The sequence below is a fragment of the Blennius ocellaris genome (assembly GCF_963422515.1).
Source record: "Blennius ocellaris genome assembly, chromosome: 1".
Taxonomy (NCBI): domain Eukaryota; kingdom Metazoa; phylum Chordata; class Actinopteri; order Blenniiformes; family Blenniidae; genus Blennius; species Blennius ocellaris.
The window spans coordinates 35,801,283-35,822,260 of NC_137650.1; positions in this window are offsets into that span (position 1 = coordinate 35,801,283).

Consider the following 20,978-nt stretch of genomic DNA (forward strand, 5'->3'; position numbering starts at 1 on the left):
CACACACACACACACACACCCAGACGAGGCAGACAGATGCAACACAGTGGCTCGGCGCGAGGGAGGATCTCTGGCTTTAAATAACACAGGGACACGGACCGACTTGGTAATGGGAAGGAGCGGGTGGGGCGAGAGAGAGAGAGAGCGAGAGAGAGAGGGAGAGAGAGAGAGAGAGAGAGAGAGAGATGTGGGAGTGATATGATGTCAGCAGCTCCAGCTATTGGTGAGACGCAGGTTTGGTGCCATTGTTTGGAGCTGGATGTTCCTCCAGCAGCACTCCTCTCTCTCCCTTCATGCATCCCCTCATACTTCCAGCAAGGGGGGGGTGTCATCCAGGTAAAAATAGTTGAGTAATAAAAAAAAAAACAAGAGTCCCAGTTCAAAAAGATGCATGGCGCAAATGAGTGTCACACTGGGAATAAAAAGAGAGGCGATCAATAACTTCCACCAGCTAATTAAAATAATAAACCACAATGCCACGTGTTGTTTTTATTGCATGTTATGTTAGTATGGCCATTCAGCTGAATGAAAAGGCTTTGGAAGAAATACATCTTTTGTTTGTCATTTTCTGTCACTGTCACGTTAAAGCTCAGATAATATACAGAAAATAACTTCGCACGAGAAGTTTGACTAAACTTAGCCATTGGTTTAAATAATCTTAACCTCTGTTGAACCAATAAAGTATGAAGTTGTCACGGATAGCAGGACTCTGGAGGCAGGCTGAGTTCAATCAAGTCTTTACTGACAACGCGGGTAATGACTGGAATTGGCCTCAGGTGTGGAACGGAACCGCCCGGACCCGTGGCCCGCCCACTCTCCAGGGAGAGCTCAGCCCACCTCCTGACAGAAGTCCGCAAAGTTTTTTGGTTTTTGTAAAATAATTTTTGTACTCAGACTGGAACTGAAAGTTATGTTTCCCATTGTAGCTTCAGAAAACACCCCCTACTCCCCAAACCTGTAATTGAGCGAAATAAAAAAATAAAAAAATCTATCTATCTATCTATCTATGATCATCTGGTATTACTACTAGTATCTTATTTGTAAGATACTTACCTGATTGAGGATGAATGAATGAATGAATGAATGAAGGAATGGTAGGAGGGATGAATGCATTATTTCTGGTCGTAGTTAAACACCAATACAACACCGTTCACGCTGAAACAAGTACATTGTTTATGCTTGTCCTATAGATTATATTCTAAATCAAAGCAAACTTGATTGCGCTTTGATCATATTTGTCAAAAAAATTTTGATTTTGCTTTTTTTCCCCCTTCATTTTTGCCCCAGATGTCCTATGACACAATTTTAACCAGCATTTTAGAGTAATGTGTTGGTGAAATGTATAATTTCACTTATGCAAGAAATTTGATTTAGATTTGGATTATTCTTTATTAAAATTTTGTTTTCATTTATTTCTTTTGGGTTATGTTAAAAAAAAAAAAAGGCTCTCAATTTCTATTTTCTTCACATAACATGTAGAAATGTGACTTTATTTTCATAAAGATAAGTTTATAGGTTAGCGTTTACCGGCATCACAGTTTTTATGTTCTCACTATGCTTGCTTGTTACTGTTTACATTTCCTCTGTGTGTGCGTGTGTGTGTGTGTGTGTGTGTGTGTGTGTGTGTGTGTGTGTGTGTGTGTGTGTGTGTGTGTGTGTGTGTGTGTGTGTGTTGCTGTATACTCTGACTCCATCAGCTGGGATCGGCTCCAGCGCCCTAATTTAGATAAAATGGTAGAAGATGGATGGATGAATATTTGTCAAGTTGTTTACCACTACATCATGTAACTGCAAACATCAGGCCCAAAGCTGAACACTTTCATTAACGTCTCTCATATTTTGGTAGGATGTCAGATTTTATCCACTTCACTGTAGTAAATCACTTCATTTGGCACAAACAGCCAAGAGAGTCTCGGAAAATAAGGATTTGAGTGTGAAATGCAAAGATGAAGTCTATTAGCTGTTGCAATAGGCTCTTTTTTTTTTTTTTCCCAACAGTGTGTGAGGATGTAAGTCCTGCATCGTCGCCCAAAAATTCCCCATGTGCATTTTGTCTTAATCCAAGTTATGACACATTAAAGTATCCAACGGTTAACAGCTCATGTTAGTTAGAGGCTTTTAATCTGAAAATATGGTCTTCAAATATAGGTTTTGCTTACGTGACAATGCAGTGAAAATGCATCACAATTTCCACAGCGTCATTTTCAAAACAATGTTCATCTACAAACAGCAGGAACACTGAACCCATGTAATTAGCATGCCAGGCCACAAGTTAGTGCTGTTTTTTGTTGTTGTTGTTGTTGTTTGCTATGAAACCACACACGTAGCAGAGAACAATATATTATAAACATTAACAATGGCGAGTACACGGACATTTGTATAAGTTGTATTGTTAGTCCCAGGAGAGTCACTGTGGAAACCACCATTATTGTTGTTGTTGATCTACTCCCATATATTCAGAACGATTTACTGGCGCCGCGGTGCACAGGAGCAGGAGTCTTTTTTCCTCCTTATAGATTGTTTCAGTATATTTCACTATTTTGAAATTAGATGAACTTATTGTGTTTACACTTTATTAAAAATCTATTTTAAAATTAGTGTTATCAGCTTTTTCCTGTTTTTCCTAGAAAATGCCATCACATCATGTCAACGGGGATGAACTAATTTGGTCTTTTTAGAGTTTCCACTATTTGACTGTGTTGATTAAAATCTGTCGTTAAAAGAAATATTCGTTTAACCCCTGAGTAATTTATTTAAAAGGTAATAAATCCCACACATAAAGCCACTGGAGTCCTCATACAGCTCCCTGATGCCCCTCTTTGAAGGCCACTCTATTATACTGTCATTCATTCATGCAGTTTTTTCAGTTTTGTAAAAGCGAAGAATATAAATAAGCTTTGCTCCTTAAGTCAACCAAATAAAAGTACGGGGGGGAAACTCAGTCGAAGAAATCTGGAGAAACCAGATCATCACTTTCAAATTACAGGTCAAGCATCTGAAAGTAAGGAGAGCTCAAGAACAAAATGTCGAGCAGTAAGTAACTGTTCTGACTCTGAGCCAGGTAATACAGGTGGAATATTAAGCAGTGCACACAAAAGGTGGAGGTCACACGCCACAGGCATGATAAATGATTTCCATTACAGGTTTAATAGAGTTTGGAGTCTATTGTACTCCTGTAGTCTCTGCATTTCCCCCACTGAAGATTTTCTACCCATTTGTTTGGCCTAATTAAAAGTTCATGCATGGAAACCCGTAGTGACCGGCCGTAACGAGTGGCGCGGAGAGTCCTCGGCGGACCTCCGTAATCCGCCTCCATCACGTCTCTGTCACCGACACGGAAACTCTCAGTCCCGCCGACTTGCTGAGCGTCGCATCACAACGAGGGCTAATCAACATAAAATGAGCGTCGGTTGGCTTCTGGATCTTCGAGAAGATTACATTTGAATAAATCCCAGTCGCCGAGGCAGGACGCCACAGCCATTTGTCCGGAACTTGTAACTCGAAAATGTACCTAAATTAAAAACCGTGATCCAGTCTGAGCGATGCACAGTTTAAAATATGAAAAAAAGTTTGGTTTTTTTTAAATATTTTTTTACAAGCTGCTTAAACTTATGACATCTGCAATGACGCCAGTAAAGATTTTATTCGGGCTTCAGACAGGGTGTTATATCTTCGTGCTGCTGCGCATCACTGAACGAGACTGAATTTACTTCATCTGCATTTCAGAAGGATGGAAATTATACTTGAGTAAAAAAAGAGGCTTGTGGAAGTGTAAGCACTGGTCTCGCCAACGATTGTGTGTCTCAATGGGATTTTAAGTTTGCTGTAATAACAGGAGGAACAGCTCGGCCTTCACAATATGTCACAAATGTAAATGCACAATATCGTAAAAGAACAACTGAACTGCAACAGAATGACATGGAAGACGACAGGAGTTTGAACATGAAAAGCACAGCGCAGTTTTTTGAAAGGACAAATGTCAGCACCTGAAATCAACCTCTACTTAACGTTGTATTTATCGTAAATCATATCTGTACTATAATACTAAACACCCCTATCACATGTTCTCCTCACATCCCATAGCTTTGAGTTTAAAAATTGATTTTAAAATACAACATATAAAGCACTTCAGAGCACTTTGTGTTGTTAGTACTTGGTATTGAAAGCTCGACGTCTAAATAAATACCCTTTTGAAAAACCTTTTGTTTGTTTTATTTGATCGTTTGTTCATTTTTTTATTACTATTTGTGTACTCACTAACTCTTTACCCTTTACCGATGCAGTTGTTTAGTACATGATGTATATCCTGAGCCAAGTGTGTTTTGTTAAGCTGTTAATAACCTAATATATATATTTCTGAAATGGCTTGATGAAACCAAATGGAATTACTTTGCTTAACATGATCAACAAATTTAAATGAGCTCAATTAATTTGACTCATAATGACAAAAGTTGTGTAAAATGACAGTCATGCGGATGAGTAATCTCAACTTTTAAGTTCTTGCAACACATTTATTTCATCAAGATGGATTAATGAGTTTTACAGCGGCGCAATCTGCAGAAAAATTGTTTAAATCCATCACTAAAGTTTACATTAAAGTAATTGGTTTATATTTTCCAATCCAGAAACTTTTATTTCCTCCTCATGGTCACAAGTCCCAGTCTGTCCCTTCGGGCCACGGCAGTCCCAGCAGACAGAGCTTCCACTTGTCTTCCAATAACATATCCAAGGACGACGATATTGACTGACAGTTGCTTGAGTAAATCAAGACATCGCGATTCTGAGCAGGCCAGAATAATGGCCTGTCAGCAGTGTTGTGCTCTTAGTAATGACTGTTTGTTTTCTGAAAAGCAGTGCACTCCTTCCTCCCCGGCTTTTCCTGCCACATGAGCATTAAACCTCAGGAAGAGAAGTGAGCAAGTCGTGAAATCTCCCGTCTGTTCTGCATGTTTGCAGAGTGTTATCAGAAGAAGAGGTGTGGAGGAAAAGACCAGACCACATTGCCTTGTAATAAATATCCATTCCCAACATCCCCAGTGCCGAGAGAGAGCGAGAGAGAGAGAGAGAGAGAGAGAGAGATGTCTGGCAGCAGAACCGGAGCTTAAGGCATTTTCCTGTCAGTTGGTTGGGTCTTTCAGTGCAGAAGTATGACTATGTGTTTTCACAGAGCTGGTGCTGGAATAACCTCTGAACATCATGTCTGGAATCTTTAGTTTGTCCACATACGTTTGGAGCAACCGAGCGGAGGCTCTGGGAAAACAAGCTCAGTCGACGCAACATCACCATGATGCCCTCGTGAGGTACTAAGTTAGTTTTCTGCACTTTCCACTCCTGCATTGCTGTGCAGGTGTTAGAAAATCTCAATCCAAGCCCTGCATCCAATCAGCTGATTGTGTGTAAAGGCATCGTTCTCTTGGGACAGACAAACCATCACGTGGCGACCGTGGCTCAGGTGGTAGAGTGGTCGTCTTTCGGAGTGAGAGGTTCGATCCCAGTCTACACCGGTCTATGTGTCGAAGTGTCCTTGGGCAAGACACTGAACCCTAAATTGCTCCCAGTGGTCGACTAGCGCCTTGCATGGCAGCTCTGTCCCATTGGTGTGTGAATGTGAGCGTGAATGGGTGAATGAGCTGATATGTAAAGCACTTTGGGACTGCACTCAGTGTGGTTAGAAGGCGCTATATAAATCTAGACCATTTACCATTTACATGCAATCACATCTACGGGCAATTTTACAGTCGTCGATTCACATCAAACATGTTTTTTTTGGGGGGGTTCGAGGGTTTGAGGCCCAAAGTGGACCCACACTCAACATTCAAACCACCACGTCAAACCCAAAGTCTAACAGGACTCCTTGTTGCTGTGAGGAGATGCTCATGTGACCCGTACAGGAGATAAATGATAACCCTGAACCCGACAGAACACGTCTCCAAAAAAGTGAGTTTGGTCCAATAAAGCAGGATTAGCAAACACAAGGCCAAAACGGTAAACATTCTAAAGAAAACGTATTTCTTCAAGGAGTCATATTATTCAGCTTTTCAACACTTTCCATAGTCTCATTTGTCCAAAAATCGTATTCCATCGCAAAATCCAGCCTCTCCTTGGATTTTGCTCCATTTGACTACTGGATGATAGGAGCTGCCTCCAGCTGGGCGATGACACACGTTTCCATTAGCAACCCGTGTAGAATGAGCAGCTGAATAGACCCTTTTAAATGAAGAGCAACTTAAATGTATTAAGTACATATATAATAATATATTTCAAACTATTCTCGGTAACAACCTGACCCGGGAAACTAGAGGCCACCAGCCGGCGAACGTTGTTTCAGTCGCAGCAACGAGCTCACACAAAAAGACCAGCCATGTTTTTAACGTCACTTCGTCAAACCAAGTGGCTCTTTGACACAAAGAACTATCAAGGTTGCTCAATTTAAAACAGGTTGCATCTCCATGATTTGATTCCTCACTTCTTTGGTCTTGTTCTTTTTCATACTTTCACACGTAAAATGAATTGCTGTTTTGCATTTATAACTATTTTTATGCTTGTTAAGGGCCAATTTTCCCCAGCAGTCATTATTGCCAACTTCATTTATACCTGTCAGTCAGTCTTTCTTTTTCGTTTTCCTCCCATGCAATCACCGAGGATGTCAACACGCCAAAGAAATGCTAACCAAATGTACGTATGGGTTTTTAATATAAAACGTGATAAGTGAAGCTTGAAATTCAATGTTACGTTGCCTATTTTAATTAAATTCCCGATGGATGTGACACAGGACCAATTGCATGACGGAGGAAGACGCCTTTTAATATTAAAAATTATGTTTTATAATCATAAGTTATTCAGCAATTAGAAAGCAGAGAGATGATTACTAATTATTAGAAAATATAGAGAATTGCCTGTTTTCCTGATAACCTGGTAAATGTTTTCAGACCAAATTTAACACAATAATCAAAACTTCAAAAAAAAAAAAATACTTCTGTGGAAAAACAACATGAATAAATGCGATATAAATGAGTAATTCAATGAGCGATGACCCTGCAGCAGGCACCACACATTTCTTTTGTGTTGTGGTGAATTTGAAGGTGTTTATTTTTGATTTGGAAGTGTTTTCTGAAGTTTGTAGTGTTTTACACTTCCAGGCCACCGTAACCCCCCCCCCCCCCCCCCTCCAAAGAAAAGAAAAGAAAAACACAAACATTTGATATACTCCAATAATAAGTGAGTATCTGAGACATTCATGGTCGTGCTGTCTTCTTTCCCCAAAAAGGAGTTGAGCTTCACAAAAGCTGGTTTTCATATTCAAACAGGATCGTGTCCAGATAACAGGAGCGATGACTGCTGGTGAAGCTGACCAGCAGGCCACATACTGACACCCACAATCACGGGCAACCTGCCAGGACAAGCCACCCACAATTAAAAGACGTAAAGACTGGCAGGACGCCCCCCCCCCCCCCCCCCCCCCGAGACCACGATCAGCGTGCCAGGACAGCCACTTTAGGCAGTGGGACTCTCACGCCGATTGACCGGCAGCCATGGATTCATGTGACGTTGTACCAACAAAGTGCAGGACGCCTTCCAGCTGGAAGCCGCGAGGAGAACCTCAGTGACTCCAGCTTTGTTCGGACGCCATGCGCCGTGATGTTCCAGCCTGTTGGCCTCCTAAATGGCGACGCCGCCACCGGAGACGGGCGCTTGTGCCTCGGTTCATTGTGATTCTGCTGCGTGGCGAGCTCCTCAGCGTGAAGGCAGGAACTGCAAAACTGCATTTTCCCCACGCATTCTTCTCACCCACGTGATCGCACTGAGAAGACTATTATTAATTCAACTAATCAAGTGTAATCAAGTATAATTAGTTCCTGATTATACTTTACATTTGAGAGATTTTTTCTTCTTCTTTTTTTTTTTTTTTTGCTTAAAGAAACTCACTGCGAGGGGAGAAAGTCCCACATCAGCAACACTTACGCGCATCTAATTTTCACCAGTGGAATTGGTGTCGACAAAAGCTCAGCAATAACGAATTAAAGCTTCGCTCATCGCGAAGAGCTACGTACACATCGACAGATCAAAACAAGCTGTACATGAGGGGGCGGTGCTACGGGTGTAGGCAGAACAAAGGAGAGTGGGAGGTGTAATATACATCCAGAGTACAAGCCCTCCCGTCTTCATTAACATTACTGGAGTATAGAGACCCGCTTGAAGGTCAAACTTGTCCCGTGTGAGACAAGCCCGCGATAAATTTGCAATAAACTGTCGTAGGTCAACTGCAAGGATGCGAAACTGTAGATGCCAACAGGAATATTTTACCTCCTGAAGGCGTGAATGTGGATGGATGGATGCAGCAGTTTCCAAGGGAGCAAATCATTCCGCGTCGCTGCGAGTTTAGCCTTGAGAAGGATTCCAAAGTGAAATAATCCACCGTTTTAGAGCCTCAATCTGACGACGGGAGCCACTTTGACATCTGTGACAACATGAATGTGAAGCCAAGTTACCAACCAACAATCTACAATGGCCCATAATGTAGTACTTCTGCTCATCTTGATGTAATAGTGCCAGTAATATTATAACTTTACAGTTTTTTGAAGTCTGTTCAACATAAATAAGCATATTTGATGGAATAGTCGTCATGTTTTTTGTTGCTACAAGTCAATTCATTGTACTGATGTTCATATAAAAGCACTTTGCTAATTCCCAGGTATGTTCTGGTTTCAACAATATGTTTTATTAAAGTATCTCATTTACTGTGAATAACGTCCAGGAACCTCTATTGCAGGACTGTTGAGATCTTCAGTGGCCAAAACACACAGAAATAGGTGTAGAATTTCTGCATTATGTCTTTTATCACACTGCCTTTTGTAAAATACAGTGACATTTTAAAATACCAGGTTTCTTTCAAGTTTTTGGCAGCAATTTTTTTTTTTTGGGGGGGGCTTTTCAAATCTACAGAAAGAAGTGAAACTCAGCAATAGTCTCTCTTGTCTGACTGAAATCTATGTGACTAAAACAAGATATTACGATCTTCTCAAGATGCAAACTGTTGGCCGATCGTTCCCTAAATATTTGCAACTTTTCTGTTTTAGCCTTGATTTTGATAAATTTTGAATGTCTGGTATTTTCCCCCCCTTTTCTGTGTGCGCATTTCAAAAACTTTGATTAAAAACCCCCCAAAAAACTGTTCTAGTTTTTATAGCTATATTTGTAATTTTGTCAAACATAAGAACTGTGAGGTAAAACTGTCCCGCCAAGCCACCAAGCAAATTATAAAACATTCAAAGAAAACATTTACTTCTCTAACAACCTCCTGAATAGCGACGCAACACAACAGTGAGAGCGGAGCCAAGTCATCAGTGATGCTGCCACGAAAGCTTGAAATCTCTTCGCAAGCAAACCCGCCTCATAGCCAGGATGTCAGGGGCACTTTGTAAAAACATGCAAAATACAACAGCTATAGGATCAGGGTTATAATTCCAGCATTTCACTGCATTTTTCACCGGAAAATTTCATTAAAATTGGCTTCACATTATGATTATAGTCATTTTCTGTACACATTTTTTAGTGTTGTAAAATATTATATTCAAGAGCATAGAATCTACAAAGACAAACGTGAAAGTTAAACTATCAAGTTTATTATGGCTCTATTTTTTACCATTTTACCCATTCGAAAATAAAAGCACCTGGACTAATGTGGTTTTCACCCCCGAGTGGACCAGTTTTAATCTGTACGTTTCACCAACCCGCACTAAAACACGTTTCTGCATCCAGGAAAAACATACACACTCCCCTCAAACCCAGATTTGACACAGGAATAACTCCACTGCCAAGCCGCGCAGCTGAAACGATCCACAAACATATAGATTTCTATCCTCCGTTGTGTAAACATGGACACCTCAAGGCCTCCTGTTCAACCAATTAGATGTTCCACATTCAACTGGATTTGTCTCATTAAGGGACCGTCGCCGGGACTCATTCCCGCCATTGTACTGTCTGTCACTCTGTGGCCCTTCGCGGGAAGCCGCAGAACAAACGCCGGACTATATGCGGCTGTATGGAATTATTTTTTTTATGAAGATAAAACGAACCATTTTCCTGAAATGCCTGTAATTTGCATTCTGCCACAAAGACAAATTCCTAAGAGCCAACAGCACGAGAAGCAACAATGGCAAAGCGATTCTATTGTAGGTTGTATGGAAATGAGTTATACCACATGTGATTACACATTCCCAGTTGAATAATTACCTTTTTTTTTTTTTTTTACATTGCAGTTTGGGTATTTTTAGTAGCAGGTACCATTTCAAAATGGAAGAAACCAGCCACAAAACAAATAAATAATGAGAGACGGGCATCCGTCACGGTCGAAAATGTGAGAAGAATTGTGGCGGACTGAATATGCGAATGCATATAATACTGATTTGAGCATCTACTTTGCACTGCAATGAGATATGGCCCTCCTGGTAAAGCTATTATATGAGCCAAAAATGGAGCGAAAGAGAAAAAGTAAGTGAACTTCTTTTTTCTTTCCAAGTAATTGTCTTCACAGTGTTGTGCCACCACATGGACGGCTGTCCTTAATGCACCACTCCAGGGAGGAGGGGACAGTGAAGTACTTCAAGAATACAAACTCAACTGGAAGAGGTGGAAGGATTAACAATGCTCATAATTCAGGGCGCTTTTGAAATTCACTGGTGGATTTTTACTGCCACCTTGAGGTAGAATTGTGAACTGCAGAATTACTGCAGCAACCGCAGCCACCTTCTTTCTTTTTTTTTTTTACTGAACAAATAGATATACGTACATTAAACACCTCATGCAAAGCCCTAAAGTTCATTGCAGCATGGTTTGTGTTGCTATTCTGGTGGTTCTGCTTTGAATCTCGTCGAGATGCTTCTTTATGACCTCTGCTGCACAGCTGCTGCATGACCTGGATAAACACAATGCTGCACACAGCAGTATAATAGTATATAGTATTAATAGGTCTATTGTCAGATGCACCAACAAGGGCAAGTTTGCTTCGGTTTATAGAAAAAAATCCTGTTTAATGTTTTACTAGTATTAATTTCCAATATATAACAAGTTTAATCTAAATATTTGAGAGAAACAAGTAATAATTTGGGTGTACTCGATATCAGTTAGGAATTTCCTTGTGTGTGTGCGTTTGTTTTCCACCTCACACAGTCCAAAAATAAGATAAACTGTTGTCCTATACACTATTACTATCCCTTTTTACACATACGTACATGTGTTATATGTGTATTTCTATGTGTATAGGTATTTCTAGATAGGTTTGTGTGTGCACATTGGATTTTTCTTTCTTTATTTTGTGGATATGTGTTTTAATAAAATATAGATATAATTCGTTTTATCAATTATTTACAATGGGCCTGGATGGATGGATGGATGATGTGTGTTCATGTTAGTAAAAATAGATTATTTTGACTTTTCCTGCATCTGCATTTTGTAAAAGCATCAACATGTCTGGAACAAATAAAACAGAACCTATAAGCGGTGGTCGGTTTTGACCCAATGATAATCAGACGACACTTCCAGACGGCCCTACATTGGATACGTTGGTACAAACGGTGGGTGCATAGACGGGCAGCGTACAATATTGAAGTAGAATGCTTTAAAAATGATCCTGTTAATGAGTTCTGGTAAGTCACAGTCAATTATTTAGGTTGAAAGTGAAACTGCATCCTAAACACAGGCCTCCAGGTCCGTCAGCCACAGCCGCAGCCAGGAGGAGGTGAACGTTCAGGTTTATCTTCCAGGCGGCCGCACCGCGCCGCAAAACTCTAAAAGACCGACAAAGTGCCGTCCAGATAGAGGAGTCGGCCGATGGGAGCCGACGGTCACAGCCGGTGGGAGAGTGTCAATATGCTGCGGTGATTTTAACTCCTGATTGCTTTTATCAGGTTGTGTTGATGATGGCGGCACATGGGGGGGGGGGGGGGGGGGGGGGGGGGGGGGGGGAGGAGGATCGGTCTGCAGGGAGACTCCTTCAAAGACAAACTCAGTGAAACAAATAGTACGAGGAGCTTCACTCCTCTATGACCTGCTGTTCGCCCTGAGCTGTGCACCTGTCAAACTCACTCCTGTGGTGGAGGTAGTGGACTGGAGTGCAGCAGAGCAGAGTAGCATAGAATAGAATAGAATAGAATAGAATAGAATAGAATAGAATAGAATAGAATGGAATACTTTATTAATCCTAGAGGAAAATACTTGTTCACAGAAAAGAACACAGAATAAACAGTTTTAAAACACTGTGTACACGGGGACAAAGACAAGCAGGATGTTTTGAAATGGAAGCGACTGGAAGTTTCCTGGTTCAGATCTTGATTCCAGGAAATAGGATTTAATCATAGTTTTGTTTGCGTGTGTAAATTTAATTTTTTACAACTTTAGGACAGGCGAGGCTCCGGGGGCCTCCTCTATAGCCCCGTTTCCACTGCACACAAGTGCCGGTACGGAGCGGTACGGAATAGAGACCCCGACCGAAATTTTGGGTCGCGTTTCCACTGCAGAGAGGAGCGTTAAAAGTGGGCGGGGCTTATGAGCTCCGCAGAAATGTGACATTACAACAGAAAATAAAGTCGTCAGATCTAGATCTTGTGAATCCTCTGTTGTTGTTTACATCCTCCACTTTGCACTGTTTTTTTTTGCAGCGGAAAAAAAAAAAAAGTTACTTTTTGCAGCAGTCATTTTTTGCAGCAGTCATTTTTTGCAGCGGCAGAGCTGCAGCGCAACTTCCGTGTTTGTTGTGAGAGAGCGAACGCTCCGGCCACTTGCCGGCGACTTGGGCCGACTTGCCCCGCACTCGAGCGCTCGCATGCGGGGCAAGTGGCCGGAGCATTCCCCCCAGTTGGCTGAGGCACAGACATGTGTAGTAAATCCCTGACCAATCAGCGGACAGACACATTAAAATATTGAGGGCGTGTAGTAAATCACTGACCAATCAGCAGACAGCTCCTCAAACTCAGACCCGTTCCATGGTCCTGGTACCCCAACGGAAGGGGAGCGGAAAAGCGGTCGCCTTTGGAGCGGTCTGGAGCGGTTTAGACTGCATTTCTGTCGTGACACGCGAACCGGAGCGGTTTAAACCGGTCTAGGCCGGTACTATAACGGGGCTATAACTCTATTGACCTCCGGTTGTGGAACCACAGTCTTCCACTACTGTACTGGGACAGTTCCAGTGTAGCAGCAACACAGAGGAATCACCTGTTTTCGCCCTCTTCATGGAGGTTCAGCGGCCGCGGGAAGAAACCTGAATTGCCTATTAAAGAAATGTGAAGGACACTCCGACTGTCCTGACAACCGGCCGCTGTTTGGCCGAGACAGGGCTGAGTAAACCTCTCTCTCTCTCTCTCTCTCTCTCTCTCTCTCTCTCCCATCTTACTGATGTGGAAGGAGAAATACTTAGAGCCAGTCCCCAGAAGCAGTTGTCATGTAATTCTCTGGCGTCAGACACTGACGGCTTCTCCTCCAGTCTGAGGCTTTAAACCTTTTGTTCCAACTAAGTAGACGGAGAAGAAGAACTCAGTGGTCCTGCCCACTCCATCAACACATTCAGGTTTTTTGTTCAATTTCTGTTCGACTCATGGATCAGCGGTCACCACTCAGCTGTGATGAGTGTGTGTGTGTGTGTGTGCGTGTGTGTGTGTGTGTTATTTTTTTTTCTCCTGACAGCTACAAGTTCAGGCTTTGTCTCTTCCTCCTCGCAGACAGCTGCTTGTTGGATGGAAATACATTTACAATTTAATTAATCACTAACTCAACCAAGTCTGCAGTGATGTTAAACACACACACACACACACACACACACACACACACACACACACACACACACACACACACACACACACACACACACACACACACACACACACACACACACACACACACACACACACACACACACACACACACACACACACGCACACACGCTTTGAATTACATGTCTGAAATAACAAAGTATCATAAAAGTACAAGAAGAGGAAACGGTTGAATAAATTCCTTCTCGTCGCAGATGGCTGCCCTCCCAGGGTTTGGTGCTTCCGTCAGGTAAAGTAGAGGCAGGTGAAGAAAGAACTGTTTACTGAAGAGTGTTTGACAGTCGGAAGGAAGCGAAGGCGTCCTGTGGAGCTCTGCAACGCACCTTGTTGAAACGAGTCTGGCTGCTGCTGCGTCATGCAGCGGGAGAGACGGCCTCAGCTTGGGCCAAATGTTTTAGTCATTCAATCATATGTTCAGAACAAGGATGAAACTAATAAGTACTTGATCTCACCACGATCATAACTCTTTGAGGAGCTTCTAAACGCGGCTGGGAAGTCATTTAAGGAGTCCAAGTGGAGATTTCCTTCTTATATTCAGTTCGTTTTCAGTGAACAAATTACAAACCTCTCATGAATCCAGACCTTTCTGTTGTGGGATCCCTTGTCAAAACCATATTTTTAAGGCTTTTGCTGTGCGATTTATGTCTCATTATATGAATGAATGATAAAATGAAGATTAACTATGAACAAATCGAAGACATACCTGATGTAATTTACATTAATCTACTCATGTTGGTTACAAATTCAAGCTACTATATATATATATATATATATAGCTATATTTTTATGTAGCTTATATAACAGATGCAACAGCTGAAAATGACACACACACATATTCACAACTGTGTTTCTGCATTGGCACAGTCTCAAAAACACGTAGTCCCTTAAAATGATGTTATTAAAGATTTTACATTCGTCTCTTTCACATATCTGGACGGTTGTGTCCCTGACGCCCATCTGCCCATCCAAAAACGATGGATCTAATGTACAAAAAAAAAGTGCTAATGTCCTTCAAGCTGCAGTCGGAACATTACACGTTCCCGCTTGTTTTGTTTATATTGAAAACCTGTGAAAACGCCACACTGATTCTCTTGTTTTTCTCTCCCTCGCTGCATTTAAACTGTACAAAACAGGTTCCATCACTTCTAATTCTTCTTTGGCTGCCCTTGCCTGCGCTGGAGGATGGATGTGTAATAACGTCTTTGTCAAACTATGATGACTCTGTCAAAGGAGACTAATGGGAATCATCAGGTCGCTGATTGCTCTCAGCGCTCATCTAATGGCCAACAAATGAACGAGGGGGCGTTTTACACTCTCAACATGCGTTGCCACGCAGGTTCTGGTGGTACATACAGAAACATGACGTAGTCATAAAGTGGTGGCTGTGGATCGTTGCACGGACTAGTATGAAAGAAATGTGCTGAAAAATGTGTTTTTATTAGCATTCAATTCAATTCAACTTGATTTATATAGCAGCAAATACAACATTTCCAGGCGCTTTTAACAGAGAAAAGAGAAAAACCCAACAAATCCACATGAGAGGTGGAAACACCCATAATGCAACAGCGATAGGAGAAGGGTTTTCTTTTTTTATTTATTTTGACATTTTTGCACTAGATGATTTCATTAAACTTGGCTTTTTGTTGATATTATATACATTTTGCATGCTAATTGTTTTTGTGAAAATATCTACATTTTCATTACACATACTCTGCATCATAAAAAAAACCCAACCCCAAAACTTGAAACTTTAGTTTTATGTAATGTTAAATACAGTTAAATGAAGTGTTAGACATATTCTCTAAGTGTTTTCGACATGAAAATCTGATTCAGTATTACAGAAAAAAACAAGGTAATAATTGAAGAGGAAATCTAGTGATTCAAAGCCAGTACTATAGAACAAAACTAAATTCAAATAATGAACTACTGATCCAGGAGACCTTGAAAATTTAGTGCTGAGACGTGTCATAAAACGTTCGGAGCACTTCATCTTCCCTCTCAAGATTTTCTCACATTCAGAGACGATAAACCCTCCGACTCAAACCCTTATGCAACACTTTTTGTATGAATATCTGAACGCTTCAAATCCCCAAAACGATTTGGAGCAAAGACGAGGGGGGGGATGAAGCAGCTTCATGCAACACCAGAGATTGATTATTTCACATGACAGGTCATTTTAGATATCTGACAACCTTCACGTAAGTGATTATATTTAAGACCTGAATCTGCTCCATGAGCATTGCCTACATTAAACCCTGGATGTATTTATGTGCATGTACTGCATGTTCTAATTTGCACAATCCGGGATGCATGAGTTTAAGGAGGTATGCAGAAAAAGGACGGTTTTCATGTGGGCATTGTGTAATCTTATTATTGCACGTCATCCAATTATGTATTGCACTTTGACATCTCTGATCGATTGTTGATCTCTGCACTTCTGGTATCAACACAATACCTTTTTATCACATTAAAAAAAACAACCAATTCTAATATAGTTCTGCACATCTTCCTTCCCCCGCTGTTGTTGTTATTGTGGTGCAGGATTGCAGAGAGTTGTAAATGAGCTCCGGCTATACTCTTGCATGTTTACATGTAGCATGTTTATGTTAATAAACATGCATGATCCCTCTAATCAATGAGTAAATCTAATTTAATCTGTCTTTAATCACATTCAGGGTCCCAGAGAGGCTCAGCCATTCCCAGCCGCCAGTCCATCACACACTGACATTCAAACCAAGATGCACTTTTAGACGTTGTTCACGCAACACTTTTAAATGAGAAAGGAATCATTTTGTGGTGTTTTGAGCTTTCTGTTCACACAGCAACAGAGCTCTGAGCCGCTGTTTGAAAATGGCCCCCAATGGGGAACTTTTTGAAACTGCTGCGACTCCGTATACAACGAAACGGCAGAAAATTATTTTATGAAAATGATTGAGCGTCGAAGTGTAGATAACGCGTGAAAATGCAAAAAAGATGTGTTTTCACGTGAAACGTTGCACAAAAGGGGCCTGATAGTCACCGATTATCCACTAAAATTCTACATTGAAAGCCTGTACTCGGATGGAATGTTTTAGCTCTGAGGTGAGAATAAAAATAATAATTTTTAGAGGGATTTCAGACTTAGATTTTCCATTAAAAACAAACAGGAAAGTGATGTATTGTATCCATGTATTGAAATTAGAGCTCAACTAGACACTTTTATAGCAAAATCCTCCTCCGGATTCTTGATGAAACGATAGAAAAAACACAATACGCTCGTATTGATCGTCTCATGTAAAGCGAGGTCACGGGAAATGGTGCGTGGCGGGAACCCATACATGGTGGACACGGTTCACAGCTCCCACAATTATGCACGTTTGGAGCGCAAGCGGCTCTGTGCTCACTGACATTCTCGGCAATTTTTGGGACAGGTGTTCTCTCTTTTCTGCATGCTGCTTCACTGCAGCAGAAAATGAAAGGGATGAAGGGAAAAAAAAAAAAAATGTCTTCAGCAGATATGTCATGCTCAAGTAGCGCACACACAGGCTGTTCTCTGACATGCTCCCAGTGCAGTCAGCATGACGCCAGAGGAAATGCTGCGTGTTCGCTGCTCGCCAGGTCGTCCACAGTCAGACGGCGCGCGCTCCCGCAAACACAAATCATGCTGAAGACGTTCGCCATGATGCAACTTTTGGCTTCGGACCCTGTCCAGCTGTGCAGCTCGCCATTATTGTTAGCGATGTCGACGGAAAACACTGCACATATCAGAGACTGTGATCGTTCTCTGGTGGGTGTCACATAAGTACGGTGCATACGCAGCGCTCTCAGGCAGCCTTGGTCTTTAAATGTAATGGATCTCGCTGGATTTGTTTTCAGGCATAGGGCGGCTGCACAGGAGCTGATTTAGTCACATTCACGAATGTAAACACCAAATGAGGGACAAAAACAGAGGTAATTCACAAATGATGCACGAAACTGGCTGTCATTAGTGCTTTAATCCACACGGTGGTGCTCTTTTATTAATTTTGGATAAAAAAGGGAAACCACATTACTATTCGCACATAAATGACACTGTGCTGAAGTGGAGAGATGTAAAACACATTCCCATATATACATATATATATGAGAAACATGAAGTCATCTCATTGTAGCTGAATATAAAAGCCTGTTTTATTTACAGTTTGTATTTATTTAAAATGCAATCAAAGCATCCACAGGCACAAAACCATTAATGTGCAAACAAAATAAGTTGTTCGATAAACTTTTAAATACAGATTTTACTTTAAAGAAAAAAGGTAATTAGATAAATATGCATGTGCAAAAATATGAAACATTTTATTGTTTCCAGACACTTTCTATAGGTTTCAATTTAAATATAATTGCCTTTAACTTACATCCATCCATGTATATCATTCATTGGCGGTGGTTGAAAATATACAGAATCTGGTATTTAATTAAAATGTGCTGCATGAGGTTAATGTGCGGGACGCAGTGTGACTTTAAAGTTTAATTGTGAGCTTCACTCTCACTTAATCATTATGCAGGGGAGATAAATTTTATCCCTCCCTGTGGTGAAAAAAGTTTTAGCAGAAGGGAGGAGGTGCAGGTCATTGTTGTCCCTACACATCCTCAAAGATGTCAAAGTGAGGAGATGTGTCAGCACTCAGTGACGTGTCACCCAGTACAGGGTGTCGCTCTCACAGGGTCTACTCCTCACAGGTTCTTGTGTATACATCGCACAATATGTGTAAAACATATATTACAAAGTGAGAGTTACGAAGTGTTTGCACGTCAGAAAATGAATGCAAAAAAAGAATGATTAAATGTCATCATTTATTACTTATATTAACAATATCCACTGATACATGCAATGAAACATGGGCTTATTCTAATTATTTAATAATGTTAATAGTAATAAGAACTGGGATAGGATTAGACTTATTTTCACATGATTTTGCTTTGAGGTTAATTTTTAAAAATGAGAAAATTTAATTAATATTACACAATGTGCTAACTTAATGTAAAATATGGGAATAAAGTGTGTCTGCACCTTTGTCAGCTTAAACACATATTCAAATACACACAATTACATGTTTGATTAGTATTTTTCATTTATTAAAATGGAACTGATCATCAAAGAGCAAACATGTTATCTTTGTAACAAACATTCTCTTCAAGGTACAGATATTATGAATGCCAGAGTTGTACACAGTCCAGCGCCTCTACACAGGACCTGAGCCACTGGATCTGCAACGAAGAAAGTATATTGATATAATGGACTGTTACTAAAACACAAACACAGCACAAAGTCATAGAGCAGGGGTGGCCAACCCTGGTCCTCGAGAGCCGCAGTCCTGCACGTTTTAGACGTCTCCTCACATCAATACAGCTGACAGCAATTAGTGGCTCCTTGTCAAGCTTTCTGCAGAGCCTCGTCATGACAACAGGTGTGTTTGAGCAGGGAAACATCTAAAACATGCAGGACTGCGGCTCTCGAGGACCAGGGTTGGCCACCCCTGTCATAGAGTGTGACTTTGATCTAATGTCTTTGTTCCTAAGATGAAAGCCTCAAATCAGGCAATGTTGTAAGATGACATCACTTTGTGGCTTCAATGTGAAAAGAGCCACATCAGAGCAGCACAATCATTTGAACTCGAGACCTCGAAGGACGAAGCACCAGTTGTCACAGTATCAAGCACTTTGATCGTTTTATTTAAACAAATTGAGAAGCACCAGTTGGCACAGTAGAAACAACTTTGATAGTTTGTCTATAAACAGATTTGAAGAATGATTGAAAGAGCCAGAGCTTTTAAACAGGGTCCTCCTGTGGCTCCCGAGCCGAACATTCCTCGCGAAATTATGAAGCTGCACATCCGTATCGGTGAACTGAAGAACCAACATCAGGAAATATTCCAGCTGAAAAATCCTTTTAACTACCCGAAATTAGTAGAAATTGAAGGGGAACTGAAAGAAAAACAATCCAGACTGGAACATTGCCAGATGATTGCTGGATTGTTGGAAAAAGAAAGAGAGACCAAGGCCAAGGCCTCCTCAGAGGACAGACAGTCACCTCAAACAATAAAGAGGGACTTGGACCAAGAAGAGGTCCAGCTGAATAAGCAGCTCGTTGGTGGTGAAGAAGCCAATACTGAACCTCAGAGGGAGAATGAGGGTCTCACCAAAATGCCCCCGCTCCCTGTTGAAGACGTGGCTGAAATAAAAGGCCAGGACCTCCAGAAAGAGGAGGACATGAGGACAGAGAAGGTCAAAGCTCTGGAGAAGAGACTCCAGCAGGTGGTGGAAGAGAGAGACGAGCTACTTTGTGAGCGGGAGATCCTCCACACATCCTGCAATACCCTGCTGCAGGAGAAGGAGATCCTCCACACATACTGCAATACCCTGCAGCAGGAGAAGGAGGCTCTGCAGCAAGAGGAGTCCTTCAATAATACCCTGTTGCAAGAGAACAATTCCCTGCTGAAGGACTACAATACCTTGATGCAGGAGAAGGAGGCTCTGAAGCAAGAGGAGTCCTTCAATAATACCCTGTTGCAAGAGAACAATTCCCTGCTGAAGGAGTACAATACCCTGATGCAGGAGAACCAGACGCTGATGCAGGAGAACCAGACGCTGATGCAGGAGAAAAAGACCCTGATGCAGGAGAAGGACACCGTCGACATTAAATACAATTCCCTGCTGCACGAAACCAACACTGTGCTGCATGCAATGAAGACCCTGCAGGAGGAGAGCAATTCCCTGCTGGCTGAGAACGTGAGACTGCAGGAGGCCTACAAGGTCTTAGCTGAGCAACTCCAGGCCAAGAAAAACAAGAAAAAAGGCTTCTGGAGGCGAGTCTGTAAATGGTTCCGAACAATGGCATCAGAGCGATGAAGGCCAGAGAGACAGTGGAAAAGGCCAAGAAGGTTTCAGAGGTCCAAGAATTCCAAGACAACAAAAGAGAGTTGGAAAGGCGGCACAAGGAACAGATGCAGCTAGCAAGGAAAGAGAGAGAGAAAGAATTGAAAAAGAAAGAAGAGTGTTTCTAGCATGGGTGGTTCCAAGTCAGTAAGAAACCACCAAAAGAGGAGGAGGTTGCTGTGAGACCGCTCATTTCTACTATCTGCCATGGCAAAGACGTCCGGCTCAGACTCTTCAGAAAAGAAGGAATTCATTGTGTGA